This window comes from Ambystoma mexicanum, chromosome 9, assembly GCF_040938575.1.
Source record: "Ambystoma mexicanum isolate Mex_15411 chromosome 9, UKY_AmexF1_1, whole genome shotgun sequence".
NCBI lineage: Eukaryota > Metazoa > Chordata > Amphibia > Caudata > Ambystomatidae > Ambystoma > Ambystoma mexicanum.
The window spans coordinates 142438864-142464424 of record NC_090931.1 but is presented as its reverse complement, the minus strand read 5'-3'; the positions used below and the strand labels follow the sequence as shown (position 1 = coordinate 142464424).

Here is a 25561-nt window from a genome sequence, read left to right as displayed (position 1 = left end):
AGGATCTGATAGTGGGGTATCGCAGCCTTTTGTTATGTTGTGTTGTAAAGCTTTCATGTTGTGCCTTCATGTGTCCACCGTAGTAGTCTCTGAGCATCCAGGCAGGTCTGGAGGTTGGCATATTGTGCGCCCCTTGCCCGGGGTATCCAGACCGTACTCTGTGAAAGGAGAAGGAGTGGATAGGGGCCATTGGAATGGGGGGGAGGGGAGGTGGTGAGGGGGAGAGGAATGTTTTGTGGCAGCAAGGCTGCATGTCCGTCCTGTGGATCTGAGAACTTGTTCTTCAGAAGGGGGATAAGAGACGCACGATTCAAATTAGGTTTCGGGGGAGACGTGGCCTGCGGGGTGTTAACAGCTGTAGAAACCACTCCTGGGCACCAAATGCTCTACTCCTGTTGCCCCAGGGCCAGAAGGCGCTCACTGCTTTGACATTCAATCTTTTGCCCGCTCTCTATCAGTAGGGGACACTCGAACTGTTGACAAAGCCCCATGGGCACTTGGAGGAGAGCGCCTCCTTCCTGAGAGCAGGATGTTGGCCTGGGCCTCTTCTGTCATCGGCACTGGTGGCGTGAAAGGGCTCTTTATTCCGTGCCCGGCGCTGCTGCTGGCAGGGGCGAGTGGCAGCTCTCCAACTGGAAGGGAAACCAGGGTCATGGGGGATCCGGCACCAGGCCCCCGATCTGACCCGAAGCCATGATGCAGCGAGGGGGTGGCATAGGAAGCGGGGAACCCCAATACTTGGGCAGGGCTAATGGGATCACTGGAAAATAATGCTAGGTGGTGTGTCAGAGACGTGTGGTTGTTCTCCTGCAGGTGAGCGCTCCTTAGGGCGCTTTTACCCAGGGGGAGGGTGGTCGCCTCTTTAAACAGGGGATGGCCTACACTGGCCATGCACAGGACTTCAGGGGTCTCGGTCCTTTCCTGCGGCCGGAGATCCCTCAGATCAGGTTCCAGAACTCAACCTCTTCATCCCGAGGTTCAAAAGCACTAGAGCAGGGGGGGGCAGCTTTCCTGTTGCTGCACCAAAAATCTGGAACTGTCTTCCCATGCATATCAGAAACAAGCCACCCCACCAGCGGTGCAAGAGCCTAATCAAAACTTGGCTCTCCAACAAGTTTTAACAATCCATGACAATGAGATCCTCATTCTTTCACTTCACCCTTCAAGGATATTTCCCTCTGCCTGCATTGTTCTATAATTATGTTATGCCCCGAACTGCACTTCCAGTATTGCACTATAACCATGCCATGCCTTGACTCTGAGAGCCTCATTCTCCCACTTCACCCGGCTATCTTCCTCTGTCTATATTGACCTATATCTATGTTATAGCCCCGCACTGCCTTTATTGTATTATAACCATGCCATGCCTTGAACTGTGCCGCTGGTGGCTTAATCAACCACCCTAACCCTCACTGCACTGTACTTTCCCCTGTACCCAGTTAAGCCTGTTCATGTAACCTACGCCGTGATACCTCCGGGTTTGGGCGTATAACAAATGTAATAAATAAATAAGTGGGTGATTTCAGAGGTATAGGGCAGAGTTAACAGCTTTTAGCCTTCAAGCTTGACCAGAATAGTCTCATTGGAATGTGTAAAGAAGTTAGATGCCCCCACACAAGTATGTTTGCCACTCCCCCACATTCTCTGAAGTTAGCGCCTCCACCAACATTTAGCCCCCCCGTCCCCCACCCACCGAAATGTTACCCTAGGTGCACCACTGGAAGGAGCAGATATGCACACTTGCTGTTGGCAGAGAGGTGAGGAGGGAAGACTTTCCTGAAACCGGCAGCATTAAACTTTTACTCTGTCTGTGCACATGCAGAAAAATGTACTTGCACTAACACAGTAAAACTTGAAAGCTGCTATTTTCAAGACTTCCATGCCCGTCTGCCTCAGCAAAATCAAATGCTCACATAAGCCCCCTCCCCACGGATGCGAGCCTACATATAATGACATTATGTGTACTTTTTCACACCCGAGGTTAGGGTCTGTGCAATTGCTTTTTCTTCAGCATATGTGTTATGTGAATGTCACTAGAATAGCATTTTGGTAGTCAGTCTAGTCATTTATTTCTGTGGCATGACCTTATCGGTACAAGTGTTATCGTGTGCAATCTACTTTGTATGGCATGACAGTATTTTACATCATTTGAGATTTGTTTTTCTTCATATTGATGGTCTAATTACCATTAGTGCGACTGAGACATAAGTGACTTCTACTACAACACTTGCATGACTCCACATTTCTTGACCTCCTACCTCTCTAAACTTCTATAAAGGTTGTATATTGTATGACCAAGTTAAGTTGGACCACCAGGATCCCCGTCTGCTGCGTTAAAGTAACATAAATTTATGTAAGAAGAACTAAGGCAACTTCTTGGTGGAGACTCTTGTTTGTGTTTTGTGTCTTGGTGAAAATGTGTGACTTTCCCTGGCAAAATATTATCTAAGATAATGGTTAAACACGCGTGTGTGCTATACCGCGATAACCACGGTATACCGTCATTTCGCATGCAGGTTATCATACCGTCAAAAAATCAATACCGTGACATCCCTAATTGTACCCCTCCTTTAGTATCACTGTCTTTGCATAGCCACGGGCATGTGACAAGGCCTCATTTCCAGGTGTTCTCCAAAATAAGCAGCGCATTTTGCTTCCGCATCTGCTGCTTCATTACCCCTTGAGACAGTGCCCTCCCCTTGTGTGTGTGCTTGGCATTTCACTATTGCTAGTTGCTCAGGATAATGTATGACATCCACTAATCTGCCCAATATGAGTGCATGCTGTACTGGTGACCAGTCAGCCCGCCTAAAACCCCTCCTCATCCATTGGGACAGTCCTGAGTGTACTGTTGACGTTATGTATGCTGAATCTGAGTAAATTGTCACCTCCCTCTTTCTGCTGTGCTCCAATTCCAATATTAAGGCCACTAGTTCTGCTGCCTATGCTGAATAATGTGATGGCAATCGCGCACTAACCACTACCTCACTGGTTCCATCCTCCCTTAGCCTTGCCACTGCTGTCCCCGTATGCCTGACCCCATCTGTGTGGTCAATTGTTAATGATCCGCCAATGTAAAGCACATCTCCCCCCTCAAGTGCGTCCTCTTGTATCTTGCGGGTATCACTAAATTCCTGTAAGTTTGCAGTGCAGTGATGTGCGTAGACACCTTCTTGTAAGATGTCAGTGATAAAGGTCGCTGGATAGACAAGTCAGCACCTCACTACCTTTATTGATGGGTTTGATAGTAGCACCTTGTACCCTGATGCTCTTTGCATAGTCAGGGTACTCTTTGGCCTTTCCAGTATTGCAAAGAGGGCATGCTGCACCCCATGGTAATACTCGCCGACTTGTCCACTGCAAATGTGACTACAGCCAAAGCTTGTTGGCACGGATATTGTCCTCTGATTACTGGGTCCAACTTCCCACTGTAGTATGCTAGTGGCTTGTGCCCCAAGCTTGTCTTCTGGGTCAGTACTGCTGTCATCACTACCGCATCGGAGGTGAGAACAAAAAGAATTGCTTTTTATAGTCTGGGATCCCTAACACTGGAGCTGCGCATATCGCTTCTTTCATCTCATTGAATGCCTCAGTCATTTCTGTGGTCCATCCTATTATTGTTCCTCTTTGAGTTTCCTTCAATGCAGTCACTAGAGGCCTGGTGTAAGTGGGGTAGGCAAAGACCATGCTCTACAGTAATTGCATAACCCCAAGAATTGCTGCCTCTCTCTTACTGTCATTGGTTTTGCTGTCCTGTGTATTGCCTTGTGCAGTACATTTAAGGCCCATTACAGGACTCCCCAGCAAAACAAAAACCGCATTGAAATAATGCAAAAGAAACAGCTGTGCCTTTCTTTCCATGGCGCATATGTGCGACGACCACTGAACACAAGCATGCCACCCAAAGAATGGCTCTGCATTTGTTTTACCTTCATTTAAAGCATCATAAAAGGGCCAGCATTCAAAACGGCGTTTGCAAAATTGTTCGTTATTTCATGGAAACATCACAAAGTTGTGTCCTACATTGAAACACACCCTTGCGTGCTTTATTTCTTTTAATTGCCAAGAAGTGAAGCAATAAATCTCTAGAAAGGCATTGCTGTACTGGGAAATCACTCGAAAGGCCGAAACTTCTGTTTCCACTTAACACAGCTTTTGTTTTCTTTAACTGTGAAACCATCACACTCAGAATTGCAGTAAATGAAAGAAATAACGCGGCGGTTCTTTTTCCAATGTCAATATCAAAGGAATCCTGTGCAGCATCTTTTTAAGTCCATAAATCAACCGTATATGCCAAACCAACCAGAAGACTAAGTGAAATGAAACTATGATCTGCAGAAACCGCGTTTTGTAAACTCAAAATGCAAGGAAATGAACACACGTGTAAAACTGTGCTTTTTCAAATCAGGAAAATGCAGTTTAAAAGTGAAATGTCAAATGACAGCTTGTGCTCGCACAGAAATGTAATTGAATAAGTGGGTGGGGGTTTTGCAATTTAATGTAGAGTATGTCTATCCCCACAAGACTTGGTTTCCTTTGAAAAAGATTTTTAAAAACTCAGAAACCAACAGAACTGTTTTTTGGCCCAGGAACTGACTTCAAGGAGGCCCTGCATCCCAAGGAAAAAGAAAAGTTGCATCCATAAGTAAACCGGCCCACAAGAACACCTAAAAGGCCCAAAGTATGAAAATGCACTGCCTCGCAAGACTGGCTGGCATCCCTGCAAAAAAGGAACAAAGGGCCCAAGTGGAACTAGTATTTCACCAAGAGGTGCAATTTCCTCCTGCACCCATTCCCAGGACAAACTGCAGAGCGTCAATGGGCGTCATAAAAGTCCTTTGTGCAGACTGACCCAGGAGGAGACAATTTGGCTTGGGGGTTTGTGGGACCGCCCACACATGTGTCTAATCCAGCCCATTGACTTTAAAGAACTTTTTACATTAAGACATTTCTCCCAATGCCCTGAATAAGCAGTAATATTATATGATGCCAGTATTTCATGTGAGTTGTGGACAAACACAAAGAGACCAAGCACACGTTTCTAGCACTTGGGGAACTAGAATGGCAGTTAAAATGCATTTCGGGGTGAATTATAAATGGCACAGACATGAAACTTGGTGAAAAGATGTGATACGTTATTGGGCATATGTGTATGCATTTGCCAAATTTTAGATATGCTTTTCATGATGGCGAAATTGTGCAAAAGGGCGATGAGACATCACACAGAGTTGGTGATAGGACTGTCCAATTCCCTGATTTATGGAATCTGTATACCAACTTCTTATAATGGTGACTAGTGTAAATGTGAAGTGTGGCTCTATAACTCATTTTTGGTCAAAAGTAGCTTTGTGAGACAAAGAAAGATCATACATGCACATACATAAATGATGTAATTTCCCCTGAACCAATCAGCCCAGAGGGAGGTGGGAGGATCCATAGGCTGGACTATCCTAGGATGGGAGTAACTCCAGAGTACGTCCCCCCAGATTGTAAAATTCTATGATGCCACTTTGGCTATATAAGAGGGAGACAGAGAAACACAAGGGACAAGCCACTGAAATCCATTCAAGATCCAGGAAAGCAGAGATCCATCCATCCAGGCAGAACCACTCATCCAGATCGAGGCATACACAAGAATCTAGGGAGAAAGGAGGAAAGGCAGCTGATCCCATCTAGGAGAGCCCAGTGACCAGATCTGTTGCCCAGCTGACCCCATCTAGGAGATCCCAGTGACCAGATCCCTTGCCCAGCTAATCCCATCTAGGAGAGCCCAGTGACCAGATCCCTTGCCCAGCTGATCCCATCCAGGAGAGCCCAGCTGTCCCAGTGACCAGATCCCTTGGCCCGCTGTCCAGAGACCTCGCTGGCTGTCCAGATTCCCAAACTCAAGCTTACATCATAAGTATCACATGACCCAGTCCCCAAATCAATTAATTTCCCCATTGAAAAATTCACGTTCATTATTGTTGACATTCGAAATCAACAATTTTGTCGAGTGTTTTTACTAATTATAGCCATTAAAATATAGTCTCAACAGAAATAGTCTAGTGCAACAAAAACCGAATTTGCTTGTGTATTGTGCTTTTCTATAAATTCCAATTTGCATTCTTCCCATATAAAAACCCAAACTATCACCCCATTAAGAGTAACCCCTTTCTATCAGAATCCTATCTGTTATGTGTCTGTGTTTCTTATCCTAAAAACCGATTTCCAATTTTGACAGTTCAGCCCTTCTCAGTGGCTGCCTGTCATCACAAGTTCTGTGTTAAAAAGAATTGCCATTCTGCCGCGCGCTTTCTTTTGCATTCTTGTCTTTTTCCAAAAATCAATTTTCTGACCTCTGTTCACATTGGCTTGGTGCCCTGTTTAGTATCTGTAAGCTTCCTTATCGTGCAGCCACATGAATGTCTATCCTAGCTATCCCACCGCAATTGTAAACTGCTGCACAAGTAACAAGTGTAAACAGATTATGCCATTTTGCTCCTAAATAAGGTTTTCAATTTCTTTACTGGTCTCCCATCTAGGAGTGGTGGGCTAAACTAAAAATCGGTTATTTCCCTCTTCATTCTGACTCCTTGCCACTGCCTTCCATCCACAAAGAATTCAGTAAGTAGAAGTTTGGGGGTGAGTGTTGCAGGGGGAGTGCTTCACATGAATGCAATCTGTTATCTTTTTTTAAACGATTGTGTTTATGTTTGCTATTAAAGATTTCTGTACATTTTGTAAGGAGTTTGAATTAACTGTATTGTGTGAACCTTTGCATTTGTATTGCCACCACACTGGTGGTTGCTGCCCAATTATTTAATTTTGCTCTGATCTTTCATTGAACCATAAAATTAATAAATATCTTACTGTTATACACCAGCCCGGTTTTTGGTCAATTGTGACACAGGGTGTTTGTTAAGGTGGGTGTGAGACAGGTTGGAGGCCCACTCATAGAAATAACCCAGGGTTCAAATAAAAATAAAAAGTGTTTTTATTGTGCGCCACATTCATTATCAGTGGAAAAAGTTCCTGGCTGAAGTGTGCCGTGTTATAAAACCGATACAGCCTCCACCCTTTCTTGCGTCATCCGTCGCCCATTTTGGGAGATCATCTGTCCAATGTATAGCACTTCTTTCTGCCAGTACTGTAGTTTGGTTTTGTCCACCTTCAGAGCCATTTCTACACTGTTCTTCTGTCGTGCTGCAGATCAAAATGTCATCTATATACAGTATGACCGTGTTCTCCACCTGTACATTGCCTAGGTCCATCTGGAAGACCCTATTGAATATGGAGGGTGACTCACAGTACCCTTGAGGAAGTCTTGTATGTTTCCACTGTGTATTTCTATAAAGAAAGGAAGTCAAGTCTTGTGAGTCTGGGTGTAGTAGTTTAGAGAAGAAAGCATTCTTCAAGTCTATGACTGTGAAACAGGCAGCTTCTGCTGGAACTCTGCATAAAATTGTCGCTGGATTTGGAACCAAAGGATACTCCGCTTCTACAATAGGAATAAGAGGGTGCAAGTCCTGTATAAAAACACCATGACCCCCCTTTTGCTTTCTTAATGGGATATGCAGCCGTATTGCATGGTACTAGGAAGCCCTGCTTCACTAGTGCTGAAATTGTCTCATAAATTCCCTCGTCTGCCTCCCTTGAGAGTGGGTATTGTTGGACTCTGGGTAAAATTGCTCCTGGGTTGAGTTTTATCTTCACCCCGCCGACCTTGGCCAGATCCTCCTTGCAGAAGGACGGTGGTGCTTTCAGCGCCATCGCCATACTGTGTGGTACATCTTTATCCAATATGTGACACTCATTTCAAAAACCATCTCATGGTCTGATCTGTTGTCTCAGAATAGTTCTTCGTCTGTCAATGTGGTCAGCCTGTACCCATCAGCTACGGCGATCACTGTTCGCCATGATCGTCCAGTGTTGTCCATCCCATGTACTGCTATCCACTCATCTCCCACAGTCACAGCCTCCAATTCTAGTGGCACTATCGTCCCTTCTGCCTCATCCAATGATATCTCTGGTCTGACCAAATACTTGTCCGGGATGCGCCACATCTTCCCTTGAATCCCTGGGGGCCACACTACTGCAATCTCTCTGTCCCATATTGGAACAGCTCCTCGTCCACTGGCATCCCCCTCTGTACCTTGCATCCACAATATGCTTGAATGATTTCCCTTACATTGAAGAAATGTATCCCTGGTGTGGAGCACACTATTCCCTTGTCCGTAAATGAAATTGTCATGTTAAGTCTGCTCATAATGTCTCTCCCCAGTATGTTCACAGGTGTCTGTCAAGAGTAAAGTAATGGCAAAGATAAATCGTGTTCTCCTATTGAAAGTGAAATATTGTCTGTGAAAGGAACCACTTCCTTAGCCACAGAGAATCCTTGAGTATTCATGGCATCGCCTGACAACCTATAGCTTCTCCCCCGGATGCAGAACTTAGTCTCCCCTGTGTCTACACGAAAGGAAACGGTTTTGTCACCTATCAACACCCTTATACGTGGTTCCTCCGCAGGGCTGGGTGTAATCGAGAGGATGGAACACATCAAGTCCGTCTGTGGGCTGTCCTATTGAGGGTATAAGGACATCCCACTCCCTGAAAATTGATTATTCCCCACCATGGAGACCCCTTCAAGCTTCCTAACAGGGGTGGTTGCTATGGGGTCTGTGCGTGCCAGTATCCCGTTGTTTGGTTGCATGCTGTGCTGTTGTTGCAGTGTCAGCTGTGTGCTACCTTGTGTCTGGGTCATCTGTGGTGTCTGCAAATACTGCAGTACGAGTTCCTGTATCTGTGGTATCTGCGTCATGGGCTAGTCTGGCTGCGGGTATGCGCTCATTGTCAGTCCTTGTTGTTGTTGTGCTTTGTCTTGTGTATAATACTCATCCTGTTTCTTGATATGCCCGCTGGTATTGCGCCCCCCATTCTGTTGCACCTGCCTGCTTCTGCACACTTTCAAAATGTGCCCTATCTGCCCGCACAACACGCACTGTGGTGGCTCCCTCCCCTGCCCTTGGAAACCCCCAGAATACTCCCCTGGGCACTGCTGCCCATATCCTCAAAAGCCTCCTGGAAACCTCCTTGGTTGTGATGAATCTGTGGCCCATACCGACGTCCCCTGGGTGGCCCTAGTCTTCCTCAAAACCTGTGCTGCCTGTTCCTCTGACCCATGAATCCTCCCCCCGTAGGCGGCGGAGTGTACTGTTATTGTGGTGTTCCATGTCCTCCTGTGCTCGTCAGTACCGGCATACTTGGATAATTTCTTCTTCACTAACTTTGCTTCCTCTTGCTTCCTTTCCTTGCGCTTCGTCCACATCTTATCTTACAATAGCCTACAATGGTGTACTATTGTGAGCTGTATTTCTGGCCAAGGTTTTGCCTCCATACCTACTAGTTTCTTAAGCTGCTTTTGTACCGGATCTGGCAACTCTTGGCACAATATGTGGTAAAATAAAGCTAGTGTTTTGTCCCACGGTTCAAGGTGGCAAAGCTCTTGAATCGCATGAATATAGTATAAGGGGTCTTCGTCTTCCCCCATCTTGTGAGCCATAATCGCGTTAATGACTGACATGTCTGTGTATTGCGTCCTTAGAGCTTGCTATATGGCAGCTCAGCAGTTTGCAAACAGCAAATCATCATGTGCCGGGTCCTGGATAGTCACTCCTGGGAACCCCATCCTTCTTCATATGTCATCAGCCGAGGATTGCCACTAGTAGTCCCTGTACGTCCCCCACTGCTAATCTCTGTCCCACTGTCATTCTTTCCATTTCATATATCCATTTCCCAGCACCCGCTGTTAACGAGTGTAGCCTGCATCTCACGTTTTCCTTGATACATTGCATTTATTCTTAATTGACCTCAAGTCAAAGTTTTTGACACTCTGCTGTTAGGGGAAAAACACAGTGCAATAGTAATTCTTTCAACTTTCTTTGAGCCTCTCTGGCTCCACAACAAACAACCTTTCAGGTGTGCTCCACACACCACCCTCACACAACTCTCCGCCACCTCAGGCACACCCACAAGTCTTGCGCATGCGACTTCCACGCACCAGCACTGGACAACCTCCTATATCGATTTCAAGTTTCTCACCACCATGTCCACAACACCTCGTGCTCTCCAAATCCTATGCACAAACCTACGGGTGACGTCACCAATTCACTAAGCAAGGTAGTGCTAAAAATCACTTACAGCGCCCACAATGCAAGAACTCCGTTGCCCAGAAAATAGACACAACCCCAACACAAACCCCACAGCTGTTTTCCTGCCTCCTAGCAGAGTATACCAATATTTTCTTGTGTTCAATCTGTACCTACTACATCATCTTGTAGATAACTGCCTTCGCGAGACTTAACCAGATGAATCACCTTTTCGCAGTCTAGGCCAACTCCATTTGCTAAACCTTACGGGGATACATCATCTATGACCCAAGCTAAAATGGCCAAGCCACAGGAAATCCAATATTTACATAACTTCTATCATCCGTGCCCTCGAGTCAGTAGTCTAGGTTGTTCACCAGAACCTTTTACTTCGAAACTTAATGTGCCCTAACCACATAAAATGACATCTACCTCTGCTCCTGTGCCTGCTAAACTTAACAATGTTAGACAATACTTTAATACTCAACAATGCACGATACCACCCTCACACCCACGTTACTCTCCCTCTCCCATTAGTTGCTGTGTGGCTGGGTCAATACTTGCCGCATCTCCCAAAGCTGCCACACTGCCCTCCTGGTCTGCTGGATCGCTCACGGACCGCAGGCAGGATATTTCCCAGGCTGGCTCTTGACGGCCGTTACATGGGGCACGCTTTCCCTGCTGTACTGTCAGGTTTCGTGGGATTTGGTTGAATGTGTTGGAATGAGGATATGATTAACATAAAGTATGGTTTGGGCCTTAACTTTCTGTGCAGAGTGTGGAGAGCTTCCCAAGCCAAAATGGAGACTTCCAAAAGGATCGGTGATTGGTCAGAAGTACAAGAAAGGCATTGTTGGAACATTCTAAACCGCCTTTCATTGTCAGAAGCCCAGCTGGAAGGTCTTATGTTTGAAGCTCTTAAGATTTAGAAAACTTTATTTAGGCCTTTGTGCCTAAAATTATTTATTTGGATCAGGAAAGTGTTGGAGAATTAAGAAGAAACTTAGAAAACGTTCCAGTGAAAGAAAGAAGCAAGCTAAGTGAATTCTTTATATTTTACGGAACTTTGTGAGATTCAAGCAGGAGTTAAATATCAATACCACTAATTAACTTGTTCCTGTTTTCTTAGTTTTTGTTTAAATAGTTGTTCATTTCGTTCTTTCAAGAATTTTTTTTTTTTTTAGAACTTCTAGAACTGTATTTAAATTTATTGACCTGCGTCACATTTTTTGCACCTGGCAAGTTGGAGTGTGGAGGTCTGTTTATCATTTTAGCGTCGTGTGTTTTTTCGGCCGTATAAAAGATTATTGAGTATTGTTCCATTTTACGGAAACAGTGCTTTTCTTAACGTCGGATTAGCGTTAGAAATCTTACACTGTCTGCGCAAGTGACAGTGTGGTAGCCACGCGACTCCGAGGCGTTATGTTTTATTTACTAACATTCTAACCTGGCGCGTGATCATCACTGGGCTGCCTCTTCAAGGATTAGTATCAGGAACTGAGGAATTTCTTCTTTACAGTTTTGAACAATTCACATTAAGAAGAGTGAATACTAATCCATTACGCATGCGCCCATGCCAGTTTCATTTTTTTTAACTCTATTCCTTGTTCATGAGCGCATCCATTTTAGAAGGAGAAAACAATATCTTCACGCATGCGCAAACTCTGGTTAAATGAACGCTTCTTTTATGAGTGTTCTTCTTTGCAAGCAGAAGATCCAATTAATGAACACTTTACATATTCAGGAAACAAACAATTTTAAATTGAATAGCCAGAGTGTCATTTTTGGAATTTGTGTTGAAGCTAGAAATTAATACGAACAACAGGTATAATATTTCCAGCGGGTTGTTTGGGTAAACGACATCTGAACTGCTAGAAGATTAACTCATTAAACTGAGAGAGATTAGCAGTTTTTCAATTCAGAATTGAAGAAATTAGTAAAAGCATCTGAGACTCTATATTTCTGTTTTCTTCAGTAGAATTCACACACGTCCTCTACTTTATTCACAGAGGATAATCAGGTATGGTGGCGTGTTTATTTACTTAAATTGATAAAGAGAAGTCAGAGCCAAGGAATTCTAAGGTTAGTGACTAAAGTGAATTTGTTGTTATTTTTACCAACAGGTTGACAGATAAAGAAGCTGAGCAAAACCTGAAGTTTATTATTTTGTCCCATTTTCCCCCTTTCCCTTGGGGGTGCTCTCAACTGAACTGTTTGATACCAGTTAAGAGGTTAGCATCCAAAGGGGACTGCGGGGGTTCAGCAGCTTCCGGGGACAACATCAGATTTGATAAAGCCTGACACTAACCACATAAAATGACATCTACCTCTGCTCCTGTGCCTGCTAAACTTAACAATGTTAGACAATACTTTAATACTCAACAATGCACGATACCACCCTCACACCCACGTTACTCTCCCTCTCCCATTAGTTGCTGTGTGGCTGGATGAATACTTGCCGCATCTCCCAAAGCTGCTACACTGCCCTCCTGGTCTGCTGGATCGCTCACGGACCGCAGGCAGGATATTTCCCAGGCTGGCTCTTGACGGCCGTTACATGGGGCACGCTTTTCCTGCTGTCCTGAAACCTGTGAGGCATCACGCAGTCCTCCAGGCCCCTCAGCGTAGCTCAACCATTGACTCTGCTACTAACTTGATGGGATGGTTACCAGGTATGCCAGAGGTCGTCTGAGGATTAGTCCGACTCCCAAGGGCCCAACAACCCTTTCCCCAGAATAAAACGAGGACTCAGCAACAGCAAGTTAAAACTGTGGTTTATTACAAAAAACCAACAGGGATCATCTGTGAGAAACCTGAGGGTATTCTCCCAGTAAGACCTCAGGAATCCCTTACTCAGGTGGCCAGGACACGGCCATCGCTGTTGGATTCAGTTCCAGAGGGTGGACCAGTGGGGGAGGATCACCTGGGTAGGGGAACCCAGGGTTATGCACAACAGAATACTCCAGGTACCAGCACACAGAGGATGGTGAGGGGAGTGAAGTCTCTGAAGCTTTTATAAACTATTCCCGCTCAACATCTCTTCCACCCATTGAATCTTCCTTACCCAAAGGTAAAGCCAACAACCCATTTACATCTGGTGAACTTGTTACGAGCCACAACTCCCAGACTCCCAATTTCCTTGGTTCTTATCCAGATACTCCCGGACATTCTTTTCCACATTCCTCTAGTTATTCTGCCCGAACACCAATTCTACTTGGGTTAGGCACTACCGTTCCCATAATCCCCCTCGGTTATTTCATGATCCCAGTTATTCCCGTCTGCTTCAACAACCCTACCAATCCCGTCCCTCTGATGGTCACTTTTTCGAGCTGCCAGGCTGCTTTGACAACTCACTACCATCCCCACAATCCTCGATATTCAGGTCACGATAAGAACAGTGATTCTCGTTTGTCTCGGAAACCATCCTAAACCCCAAACTCAAATACGAAAACCATAATCCCATGTGACACCTCTTTCCCTTCTAACCCTGTAGGATACTTTGACACTCCAACCACCCTATTCCAACACGAACACCTTTACACACCCAAGACAACGGACTAATGTAAACCCTGTCTAATTGACAAGCCCCAACCCCGGCATCAGGCAGAGTCAGGCAATTTACCTGAAACATGCACACCTGACAGCCCTTTTCTTTCCCCACAGGGATAAAAGGTGGAGTAAGAAAGAGCAAGGCGAGCACGGCAGACACCTCGACGGCACAGCTACGCAGGCGCAGCAGTTCAAGAGAAGGAGAAAAGGCATCAGGAATAGAGAGGGTGGCGAGGAGAGAAGTGACCTTGCCCTTTGCATCCCAGGCCCACAGAACCTTCATGGAAGAGAGCCTAAGACTGCGAACAACAGCATGAGTGTCGCGCAGCAGACGTCAATGGTACACAGGGCAAGCTTATGTCGATAAGCAGGAACGAGGGAAGCTCCCGCGCCTATGGTACTGGCCTTGACTCCAGGAAAGCCAAAAGCCAAGCGGTTCATCACCGCCGGTGATTTGAGGGGAGAATCGATAAGAATCGGGCTGTGTTGAGGGAGAGAATTGCAAAGTGGCAAGTTTCAATCGAGTTTAATGAACTGTGTGAAGAAATGTAACCAGTATTGAAGGCGAGACCAGCTGCAGAGAGAAACCGGCAGCACGTGGGTGCTAACTCTAGAGACTCTGGTCAAGCCCATATGAGAGAAACTACAGATACCAGAAGGCCATAGGAGAGACAACGTATTAGGTCAAAGTGGCCATACTGAGGGTCAAGCAAAATCCCGGTACAATCGAAAGACTTCGATATACACCAGTGTGAAAGCAAGGGAATCGAATCCCACAAATACAAGCGAGTGTGAAGTTGGCAAGGATCTGAGCCCGATGGAGGAAGATCCAGGGGTGAAGCCATCACCCAAAAAATGGTAGTCAAGAGGGATCCGAGCCTGATGGAGGGAGATCCAGGGGGTTAAGTCCTCACCCAAAGAATGGTAGTCAAGAGGGGTCTAAGCCCGACCGAGGGAGATCCAGGGGTGAAGCTTTGGCCCAAAAGTTAATTGAAAGGGTCAGCACCCAGAAGAGGTGGACCCAGAGGTGAAGCCATCACCCTACAAACGATTGCTGAGAAGGGTCAGTGACAAGAAGAGGGGGAACCAGGGGTGAAGACAACACCCTATGTAAAACTGTGATGAACAATTGAGAAGGGTCAGTGTCCAGAAGAGGGGGACCCAGAGGCGAACCTATCACCCAGTGAACATTGGAAACAAACTTTAATTTGTTAAAGGAAGTTTATTTTGGAACCAGAAAGGCCCTCGAAAGTGAGAAAACATAGCTATCCGGGGTCTTGATATCATTAAAGAACTTTCTAGAGTTTTGCGCCCAGAAGAGGGGAATTCCGGGGTGAAAGCCGTCACCCAAAGTCCAATGAAAAGAGACTGTGTATTTGTTTTGTTATTTGAATAGGTCAGACCCCGAAGGCAAGAGACTTTCAAAGGAAATGAGACTTGGCCATCGACGGTCCTGCGAACAGAGATTTGGAACGGTTGTCTCGTGCTGGAGAAGTACGAGATTGTACTGTGCTCCAAACTCCTGTCTTACACTGTGCACAAAACGTGGGGAAGGGAGGCCCAGGCTACCGCATCCTGACATATTATTTGAGAACACTTCTTTCTTTTCTTGAAAACTATCCCACACCCCTTTTCGTATTTGCTGTGAGGTTTGGCAATAGGTTTCTTAGTATAGGTCCTTTTATTTGACACAACACCACTAGGACTGCCTCATTTTTCATTTGATGGTTGACACTTGCTGTTTTACTTGTTGCCATCATGAGTTCCTCGCATATGGTGTCAGTAGTGGGATATGATCCAATTGATAATAGTTGGAGAGCCCACTCGCATGTCGAGAATCCAAATAGAGAATTCCATGTCCACCCTCAGAGTTGGAGAACGAGGAACACCACAATTCTATCACAGGAGACTCAAACATCTTAAGGCAAACCCTATCAGACCCTTTTCTCCATTAATGGGTAAAGGGTACTACAGGGAAGGGAAAAAGCCCTTATCTCTTTGCAAATAAGAGCAAGATATCCCTCAGGATGGTCTTTTTATATTTTACCCTGTGAAGAAGGTAAAATTAAAATGGTACTCTCTTTCTCTTACGAAGACGAATTACCTTTGTCTTCTTGAACTTTTCTCCAGAGCCCATAAAAATCAATTGAGAACTACCCCACACAACCTTTTTGTATTAGATGAGGTTTGGCACTAGGTTTCTTAGTATAGGCCCTTTTAATTGACAACGCCACTAGGACTGCCTTATTTTTCATTTGATGGTTGACGCTTGCTCCCATCTTATATTTAGGTTTAGAACAGGCGTTTTTCCAACCTGCATAAAGAATGAATTGTTCAATAAACACCCTTGAACTGAGATCACTTGTGTCTGTCTTACTTGTTGCCCACCATGAGTTCCATACAGATCATACAAGACATTCAGGATTCTCAGTACATCTCAACTTCACAATGCATGCTCCCCAGTTTTGTTGCTACATGTCGTCATCACCTGGCCCCTTCCCCGAAAATATATCCCCACTGCTGATTGGGTGCTGAGAGTGGTAACCCATATAGCTATCCCCTATAGAGGTTATTCTACTGGCCCTCAAATGTCAGGTGGCAGACCTGCCCGTCCCCAAGAAATTATCTATTACATTGTTGCAGTACATTTAAGTGGGCTTACCATTGGCCCTTGCCCCTTGCGTTCCACCCCTGGACTTCTGTCCCGTGATTGGCTGGAGCTGGTCTCCTCAGGACTGGGACCCAATTTGGTTCTCAGCCCTCTGTGTACCTTTCCAAGGTGATATGAAACAACTATGTGTCTGAATTGTATCTGGTAGTATACCACCTTTGCCTATGAGAGTGCACTCCTTGTATGCAACACTTTTCGTCTGGGTTGCTGAGAACGGCTTGTCTTCCCTCCACGGGCCCATTGTCTAGTTTGGCTGCATCACGTGGTTGTGGACCACAAAATTGACCTCTTTGGTCTGCATTTATGAGGATTTATACAATGTTTCTGCCTCTGGTCCCTTGTCGTCTAGAGTGTGGAATGTGACTGTTTATCTCTGACCTTGGCTGTGAGCTTGATCTGCGCTTCGTGCAACCCGAGCCTGCTCCTCCTGTCTGGCATTCTGTGGCTCGAGTACTTCTGTAATTTTCCTTAAACTTATAATGCAATTTCTTCATGCTTGTACTATGCTATGTTTACAATAGATTAGTCAGACGTGGTCCTACCAGGCTCCATATATACTCCTGTAGTCCCATAGGGTAAGTTGCCATAAGCATCTGCAAGCTTGCTCAGGATCTCTTGTGGCCTTTGCGTTTCTGCATTTGGCTAATGAAAAAAATAATAAAAGCTTTGACAGTATGTATATGTATCCGTCCTCCATCTACAGAGCTGTGTAAGCATGTTCTTTGTGTATGCAACTGTGTGTTTGTGTAATGCTGTGCAGGGCTGCGAGTATTCTTCATGACTCACGCTGCTATGTCGTGGTGTCACTAGTGACGTCAGCAAAGTGGGTCCTTGGTGCTTAATCGAGACAGTCCATTATGGTGTTCAGATCCGCACTCTGTCGGATTCTCTGGATCTGGAAGGAAATGCACTGGATAAGGTTGAAATGGTTGTTTGAGGGGATACCTCCCAGCAATGTGTTTGGCAGGTGTGCACTTGGGGTTCGTCCGGAATATGAGGAGTGGCTTTGTGTGCATTTGACTCTTCGTCCCGTCATGTTCATGGTGGTGAGGAGGGTCATTACTGGGACCATCTCTTCAAGGTAACTCTTAAGAGAAATGTACTTGGGCATAAACTCCAACAAAATGTCTGGTTGGAGAGCCGATGCATTAATGGCTCAACTCGGACAGTGCCAATCTGCACTTCACAAGTTTGAATCCTGTACATGGCTACTTAGCTGTTTATCCTTTTAGGTGAATAAACTGGAGACCATAAACTTAATAATAGCTAAGAACACCTACTAGAGTGCTTAGAGTTTGGCATGAAGCGCTATTTAAAAACCTGATATCATCAGAACACTATTGAAGCAGGCAGACGAGGTAGCTAAAGGATAGAGACAACTTCACACTGAAATAAACCTGGGCACAAAGAAAGTTATAATAATATCTTGTGATGAAACCTATTTTGCCCATCTGTTTCAATAACAATAGTCTATAAATAAAATGTACGGTATGGCCTGGTTCAAACTCCATTGAGGAAAAGGATGGTTTTGCACAAAGAACCCAGTGAAATGCACTACTGTAAAAATATGATCTTGATAGAATCATTACAGGGGAGTGTTAGAAAATGAACTCACCATGTCTAGTCCAAGTTGGTTCTATCAAGGAACTGTGCTCATAGCAGAAATAAACAGTGGGTTAGCAAGCTACTCCTGCTCAGCGCTGCTTTCAGAAACAGACTCCAAGATTTATGGTGGTGCTGCCATGAATAGACTGTGTAAATGCCTTATTCACTAGGATTATGTGCATAAAAAAGGTCTGATACCAGGGCTTTAAGTGGAATGGGGCTAGATGGGGCGTAACCCTGACAGTCTCCAAAATGTACTCCCCAGCAGGGGCTTTGCTGGGCAGCCCCCACAAGAGTCAACCTCCTTAGGTAGCCCTTTCAATCAAAGTGGTGCATGGTTTACACCTGCCTGAGGGTGTTGGCGCTGCGGATTAGAGAAAAAATAGATACAGGAGCACCAGAAAATATGACAGCAGTGCCCCATCGCTCCTTTTGTTTGTTTCTTAATCAGAGAAATCGAGAATGCAGGCAGCCCTTTAACCAGGAAGCTATGCCGAGCTAATGGGCTGCATGCAGGGCTTGGAGCCTCTCAGGAAGATACAAAAGTAGATATAGGGCATTGGCAACCTTAGAATAGACGCTCTAAACGCCTGTAAAGCTGCATAGCAAGCTTCCCCTTGTAGTGTTTACACAATGGGCACTTGGCAAGGAGACATTGAGAAGCGTGGTCTCAGGAAGTCCCAGGCGAGGTTTCATTTTATCCCCTCGCCCAAGCCCTAATAGTGTTGGAGCCCTTACTTTTGTGCATTGTTGTGTGCTAGTCAATCTCTGGACTCCTTACAAATCCATGCCAATGTCTGATATTCAATGACCAGAGCACCTGTGGCCCCAACCCTCTTTGTGAGAGATTGTCATCAATCAGGAGACTAAAAGTAGATCACAAATGGTAATATAGTAACACATTTTACTAGTACGTTTATTAGCTAGAACTATTTGTGTTAAGCTTAAATGCTGCAAAACTGAGAAAATGTCGATGCACTATTTCCCTTGTTCTTGCAGCAAAATTTGGAAATCAATGCCTCTATATCCGGGGGAGAGGGGATTGTTTTTTGCAGTATCAACTGTAGAGTTGGAAAGAAATGAAATCTATGCTTTGTAAGGAGAACGTTTACTTTAAACAAGATGCGTTGTTTTTGCAGATGGGCAAGGGCTTTCCAGCCTTCGTGAGACCTTGTAGTCCAGTCGTTATAATGGAAACCCAGAAACTATTGGTACCGCAAAGGGGCTGGGTCAGGTATACACATGACACGGGGGTGTCACCGCAGCGCGTGTGGCAAGGGGCAGATGTCAAAGTTACCTGTTGCTGGCAGATTCCGACGCCCTCGGAAGTGCCCGGCTGCGGGCTTGTGCCAGCCCCGGCCTCCTGTTTTCGGAGAGTACCGCGTTTTCTCCCGCACCGCTCAGGGCTACAGCATGGCTGCGGACACAGGCAAAGGGGACTCTGTCCCGGACTGTCAACACAGGAGGCGGGGACTTGTTGTCCGATGTGACGTCAATAGCCTGTAACCCTATCAGCGCTAGAGGGAGGGGCTGAATAGCCACACGTGGTGATGTCAGCCTATGCACGTCTACCGGAGCAAAGAGGAGCCAAATGCGCGGCATAGCCTGATGTGACGACACCACATTACCCAAGTGGGGAAACCGGGATCTGTCATATTAAGCCCCGCCCCGTCCCGCCCCCTGTGGCAGTGACCACGCCTCTCCTGAGCTCTGGCCCGCCCCTGACGCTGAGTGCTTGGAAGCACGGTGGCTTTGCTGGTGTCACTCTCCAACGTTCTTCCGTAGCCTTGACGACAATCTTCCATATGGGGCAACAGTTGAGCGGGGCCTTCCATGTATTCCATTGACTTCAGAAGCACGCTCGTTATGTCGCAGCGGCATCCCTCTCGAGCCACTGACTTCTGCTATGTTGTTTAGGATGGAGTAGTGGCAGTGCTTTAAGTGGGGTAAGAAATTGAGGGGGGACTCATTAAGAGGCGTGGCTTGCGCGATGGGCGTGGTCTAAGGAGCGATAGGCGTGGCCTAAAGACGAACATGTAAAAATGGTCTGGCTACTAAGTGCAGGGCAGTTTCTAACCAACAGGGTGAAACATCAGAATGTCCATGCTAGCACACTGGGGTGTGATCAGCCTACCAAGGTCTGAGGGCTCACTGGCCCTGTGTTGCAGGTGTTCTGTCCGTACAACCTCACTTGTATTTTGCAAGGGGAAATATTAAGCTAACCACATGAATTATTTTCTGATAGAAGGTTATCATTTCAAGATGGACAGTCTTGTAACACGCTTATTGTACTCTTTGAAAATACCTCTCTGAGAGTGGGAAAGGGGACAAATATCACCATTGAGGATTCCTGTATGCTTTGCATTAAATCACAGAGCATTTCAGGACATAACAGTGATCAGATATCTCTACATTTGATAAACAAGTCTGTGATAAAAGGATTGTATGTGTGAATCTCTGAATGCATAACCGATGCATGGCTTGAAGCTCACATCACGGTTAACAATACTCACCGTAACATTAAAATTGTTGTAATCATGACCCATACACGTTCATTTGGACATTTTACATGTTTGGATGCGAGTATTAAATGGCTGCAACATCAGCCACTCAAATGGGGTACAAGGGCTCTTTTGCTTCTTGTTTCCGAAGAAGTTTAGATGAGGAAGGGCTGGGTCTCACTGTGGGCATGCCCAACCCTAATACAGAAACATCTTTAGGGAATTATATCAACAGACAGGACAGGATACCGCACAAGAGAGACCCAATAAACCATGCACAGAAAGGCTACACAGAAAGGTTTGTACCTCTTACAAACCTGAGCTTGAACAGTCATAGGCTGCTAAAGCGTTTTAAACAAAATCAGCTTCTAATGCATGGTAAAAGGTCCACAGTTCCTCAGCCACTACCTCCTTATTATTACGCAGGCCTCTGGGGTTATTTCAGCTAAAAAAGAGCAGGCCCATACTTTATCGAACAGAGCTGGCATTAGCATTTCTCATTAGTGCTGGCCTGCAGCTAGTGAAAATCATGGTGTAGCAGTGTAGCAAGGGTGTTTGGAATAGTGGATGTCATTTGAGGCAACTTCTTTGATTGCTTAATGTGTTTAAGTGTGGGCGCAGTATGGCATGCTTGTCAGAGCCACATGAACAAAACATTCCAATGTGCTCCTGTATGGACATTGGGCACATCAGACAACAACAAGTATATGTTCCGTTACATAAGGGAGCACCACATAGACACCATTAACCAACAGGGTGGCGACTTGTGTAGCGCACAAATCATTGCTGCAAACGTATCACAGCATTGATTTGCTACAGTCTATGGTCTGCACACTAACACAATAAACCCTGCATTCCTAATCAAGGTGCCAAGTGACATTGTGTGCCATCTGGTGTGCGCGCTAGGCAGTGGCTTGTTTAGAAAATTAAAAGACCTTTTATGCTGATTGGATGCATTTAGTCCATGTCCCAAAGCAGTGGCCAGAAAACTGAAGCAGGAAAATGACAGTTAACCTTCTCAGGGATGCGCCATATGTAACTAAAAAGTAATATAAAAAAAAGGTTTTGTTGTGTCAAATAAAGAAACATGAAAATAAAGAAAATAGTTTTCAAATGTTCCTGTGTGGCATTTTAATTCTCTTTGAAGAATGCATGGGTTTAGTCAGCTTACTGATACTTGGGCAGGCCTGGTGACTATCAAATGTTCCATGTTCAGTTCTTAACACTGAAATGCTGGGCGCACACTGTGTAAAAACAATGGCTCGTTAAGTGAGCCATCATTTATTAATTGCCCCACTTGAAAGGCTGTCAGCACAAAGAATGAGGGGCACAGGGTATGTGACTCCAGAGCATCTCACATGCTGCATTTGGAATATGCATTCCTTTGTTTGCATATTCCAAATGCATCACAGTCGGCATAGAGCAGCCAACCGCACATCACACAGGAGCACACACCGGCACAGAAGGCTGCTTCATTTGTGGTCTGGCAAGGTTGGAAACAAATAATGGAAGTTGTGCTCTGCAGTTTTGATTGGTCACATTATTCACCCTAAGAAAAGAAAATCAAGGATACACAATATTGCCACTTGACAGCTCTGAACGCAGGGTTTAGAGATTCATTGACAGCTCTGAACGCAGGGCTTAGAGATTCAAAGCTCTCGCATAAGAGGTGTGAGTCCTGTTTTCGTCTTGTGCTGCTTTTCCCTTTGGAAATGCAGGACTGTGCACACTTAATGCAACTAAAAATCCAGGACTGGACCACCTGCTCACCGCTGACATGGAGCGACCTGAGAGTGCTCCTTTTCCCGATATAAGTATAGACCTAAAATTCCCAGAGTGCACAGCAGAGGTCTGTAGAAAGATGTAGCGCCACATAGTGCTAAATTGATAGCGTGACTACAAGTACCAGAATGTAAAAGGATGCTGGGCTAAAAAGGCAGCACTGGATGCACATCTTCAGCCTGAAACAGGAGATCTTGCTAGCTCAGCCACTGAGAGGCAGGTGCACCAGAGGCGTCCGTGACTCACCCGCACACTGAGCGTCAAGCTCTTCAGAGCCACCATCAGCTGTGGGTCCCCCATGCCCTGCACTAGCCAGAAGAGCTTGTTGAGGGGGCTCTTGAGTCCCTCGTGCCGCCGGACCTCAGCCCGGATGGCGGCTGTGCTCTGTTGCTTCTGGGTGCTCATCCTGTCGGAGGGCGCATTACAGCCCGGAGCATCACTAGCGTCGTGCCTCCGCCCGGCCAGGAAAGTATCCTTCCATCGCAAAAATAAACAACCAAGAAGAAAGAAACAGGGAAAAATACTCCAAGAGCTGCGTGCTGCAGTGAGTAGGCCAAGAGCAATGGAGTTACCAGAACAGCAATATTCCACAGTATCTATCGCTCGCTGTCTCTCGCTTTCCTCGCCACACTTCCTGAGTTTCAGAAAGCCGCAGATGCTTCGTTCACCCTCTTTCGCTACCTGCCAGTGACACCAGTGTTACGGGGTAGTGCTGCACTGGTGCACGCATGAGGAACTGACCCGAGAGACCCAAGCTACGAAAGTTCAAGGCGTTTGCCATGCCAAACTCACAAAATTATCTTTTTATTGCTTTGCATTTTAAACTACCTTTTACAAAAAGTAAACAAGTGCTTCGAGCAGGTTATATGGGCTGCGGGGTCTTGTGGGGGTGATTCTGGACTCAAAGGTGGCATAAACATAAGCAGTGGCGGCTGGTGAATTTCTTTTTACTGGAGGGGTGTAAATATTTGTCCTTGATATGGCAGTGAGAATGAGCGTAGCGAGGGAGCCCTCACCACTCAAGGGAGGTTCGGGTTATCTTCTGCCTGAGAATTATTTTAAAATAATCAGTGAAAATTGTGCATTTTAGAGCACACTTTTTAGACACGGACAGCATCGTACGTAGGTGTTAATGCGGTACTGCAGAGGCTGGGATTGATCCCGTGAATCTTTTTGTGAAGCTGAAAAGCAACGTTCCAAATTAAGCAACTTATAATATTGGCCCTGATTTGAAAAAGACGGCATGGTCCGTTGAAACACATGTCATCACAAAGGGCACTTACCCTCACCAATACAGAAATGTATTTCTATATTCCAATTGAGTGGAGTTTTCTTTGTTTAAGTTGGCGCATGAAAGAGAGAGTGCAACCACCTTTTTCTTTTTAAAACAAATACCATGCCTGTCCCCTTGGCCTCACAGCGCCAAACACACACACACAATCAAAGTGATTATGTGTGTATGCAATGTGCTGGGCGGTCAAGGGGGCAGGCATGGCATTTTTTACTGGATATCTGATAGATATCCAGCAAAATAATACCATCCCTGTCCCCTGAGCCCCACATCACCTTAGACGGAGAGCTGAATTTGGCCGGTGGGGCAGGGGTTTGTGCAACAAAGACATTTTTAAAATGACTTTGTTGTACAAACCTCCTACCCCCACTCACCAAAATCATCTCAGACCAGCACAAACACACACACACACACAACATACACAAAGCAAGCACTTGCTCTCTCATTCAGTTACGAGCACCCATCATGCACACACTCATAACACAAGCATATATGCATTCATACGCATATTTAAATAATAAACATACAAACACACACATTTACACAACACACACACACACAACCTACACACAGCAAGCACTCTTTCATTCACATGAACACCCGTCATGCACTCACTGAAAACACAAGCATACACACATCTATACACATGTTTAAATAATAAACATACAAGCACACAAATGTACACAACATACACACACACCAAGGACTCTCTGTTTCATTCACACAAACATCCATCATGCACTCACTCAAAACACAAGCATACACTTGGCACAACATAATAGCAACAATGCATGTGTTGAATGCTGTCGATCGTGTCATTCGCCAACATTTCTGGCTTAAACGTTTTAATTGGGGAATTCCGGAATCTTTACTGACTCTATTATCTCTTTTGTATCAAAATACATATGTAAAGATTAGGTTGACCTAGATAGTCTGTTAACTAGACCTATTGAAACATTTATTTGGCTTAGACAATGCTGTGTCCTTGTTCCGGTACTTTTCAATCTTTATATCTTGGATATAGATAAATCATGGGTCTTTGCAAATGCATTTTCAATTAAGTTGGGGGCCACCATATACCACTGGATAACCTTTTATTTTTTGACTTGACTCCTATTGGTCTCCAAAGGAAATTAAGTCAGTTTTCTTCGTATGCTATGGATAATTATTTGTTGGCAAATGGAGCAACGTCAACGATTATTACATACACAAACAAATGGAAACCTAAAACAATGTATTGGCCTGTTGGTGACTTTAAATTGGAGAGAGTGTATTCAAAAAGATATCTGGGTTTCACTATATCTAACAGTGATTCAAGGTTGGCAATAAGAGAACGTTTAAGGGCAATGACACAGCCACTCATAGCTCAATTATGTTAGTCTAAATAAATGTTCTATAATACTGGCGCTGAGATTTTATTTGGGGAAAATTGTGCCTGCATTAACCTATGGCCTGGATGTTATTTTATTTGACTTGGGCTCCTACTTGAATGTCTTAACCTTTTAACTTCCATGGGTTTTCCCCCCAGTGCCAAGGCCTTTTTGGTGATTTCAGTATTTCACCATGCAAAGCCTTCTAACATTTTCTCCTTCATCAACCCCTTAAATGCCAAGGACGAGCTATATCGTCCTTGGCACTCGGGAGGTAATCCCAAGGACGAGATACCTCGTCCTGATGTATTTGGAAAAATACTCTAGGTATAGCACTCTCAGTCCCTAATTGTGTCATTAGACGTGAGTTGAGTCTTCTTTCTCTTGAAGCAATTGGAGCTTGGAAACAGTTATGTGCATACTCAAACATTGTTACTCCTCCAACAAAATCTCTTAATGTGGATTTAAATGTAGGTCTCAAAAATGGGACCATTATTTCCCTCAATAACTTTTGTGATACTATGTCTAAACTTTTAAATAGCATATGTTCTGATAAGGAGCAGCTAATTAGCAATCCAAACAAACTAAGAAAAAGCTCTAAGATGTAGATTGGGGTGCAACTATTAATCAATTGGGACAATACTCTAAGGCCTGATTCACAGAGT

General features: G+C 45.1%; 1 protein-coding gene across 2 annotated transcripts in view; it reads right to left on the bottom strand.

Moving 5' to 3' along the window:
- SC5D (sterol-C5-desaturase) overlaps nt 1-25561 on the bottom strand; it is a 220354-nt gene that overhangs the window by 37002 nt on the left and 157791 nt on the right. The window contains exon 1 of one of the 2 annotated variants that reach the window (XM_069614316.1): nt 19250-19430. The exons of the other annotated variant lie outside the window; for it this stretch is intronic. The gene's annotated coding sequence lies outside the window, so the exon portion shown is untranslated. Of the gene's footprint in view, nt 1-19249; nt 19431-25561 lie in introns of those variants that run through there. 2 annotated transcript variants of the gene reach the window in all.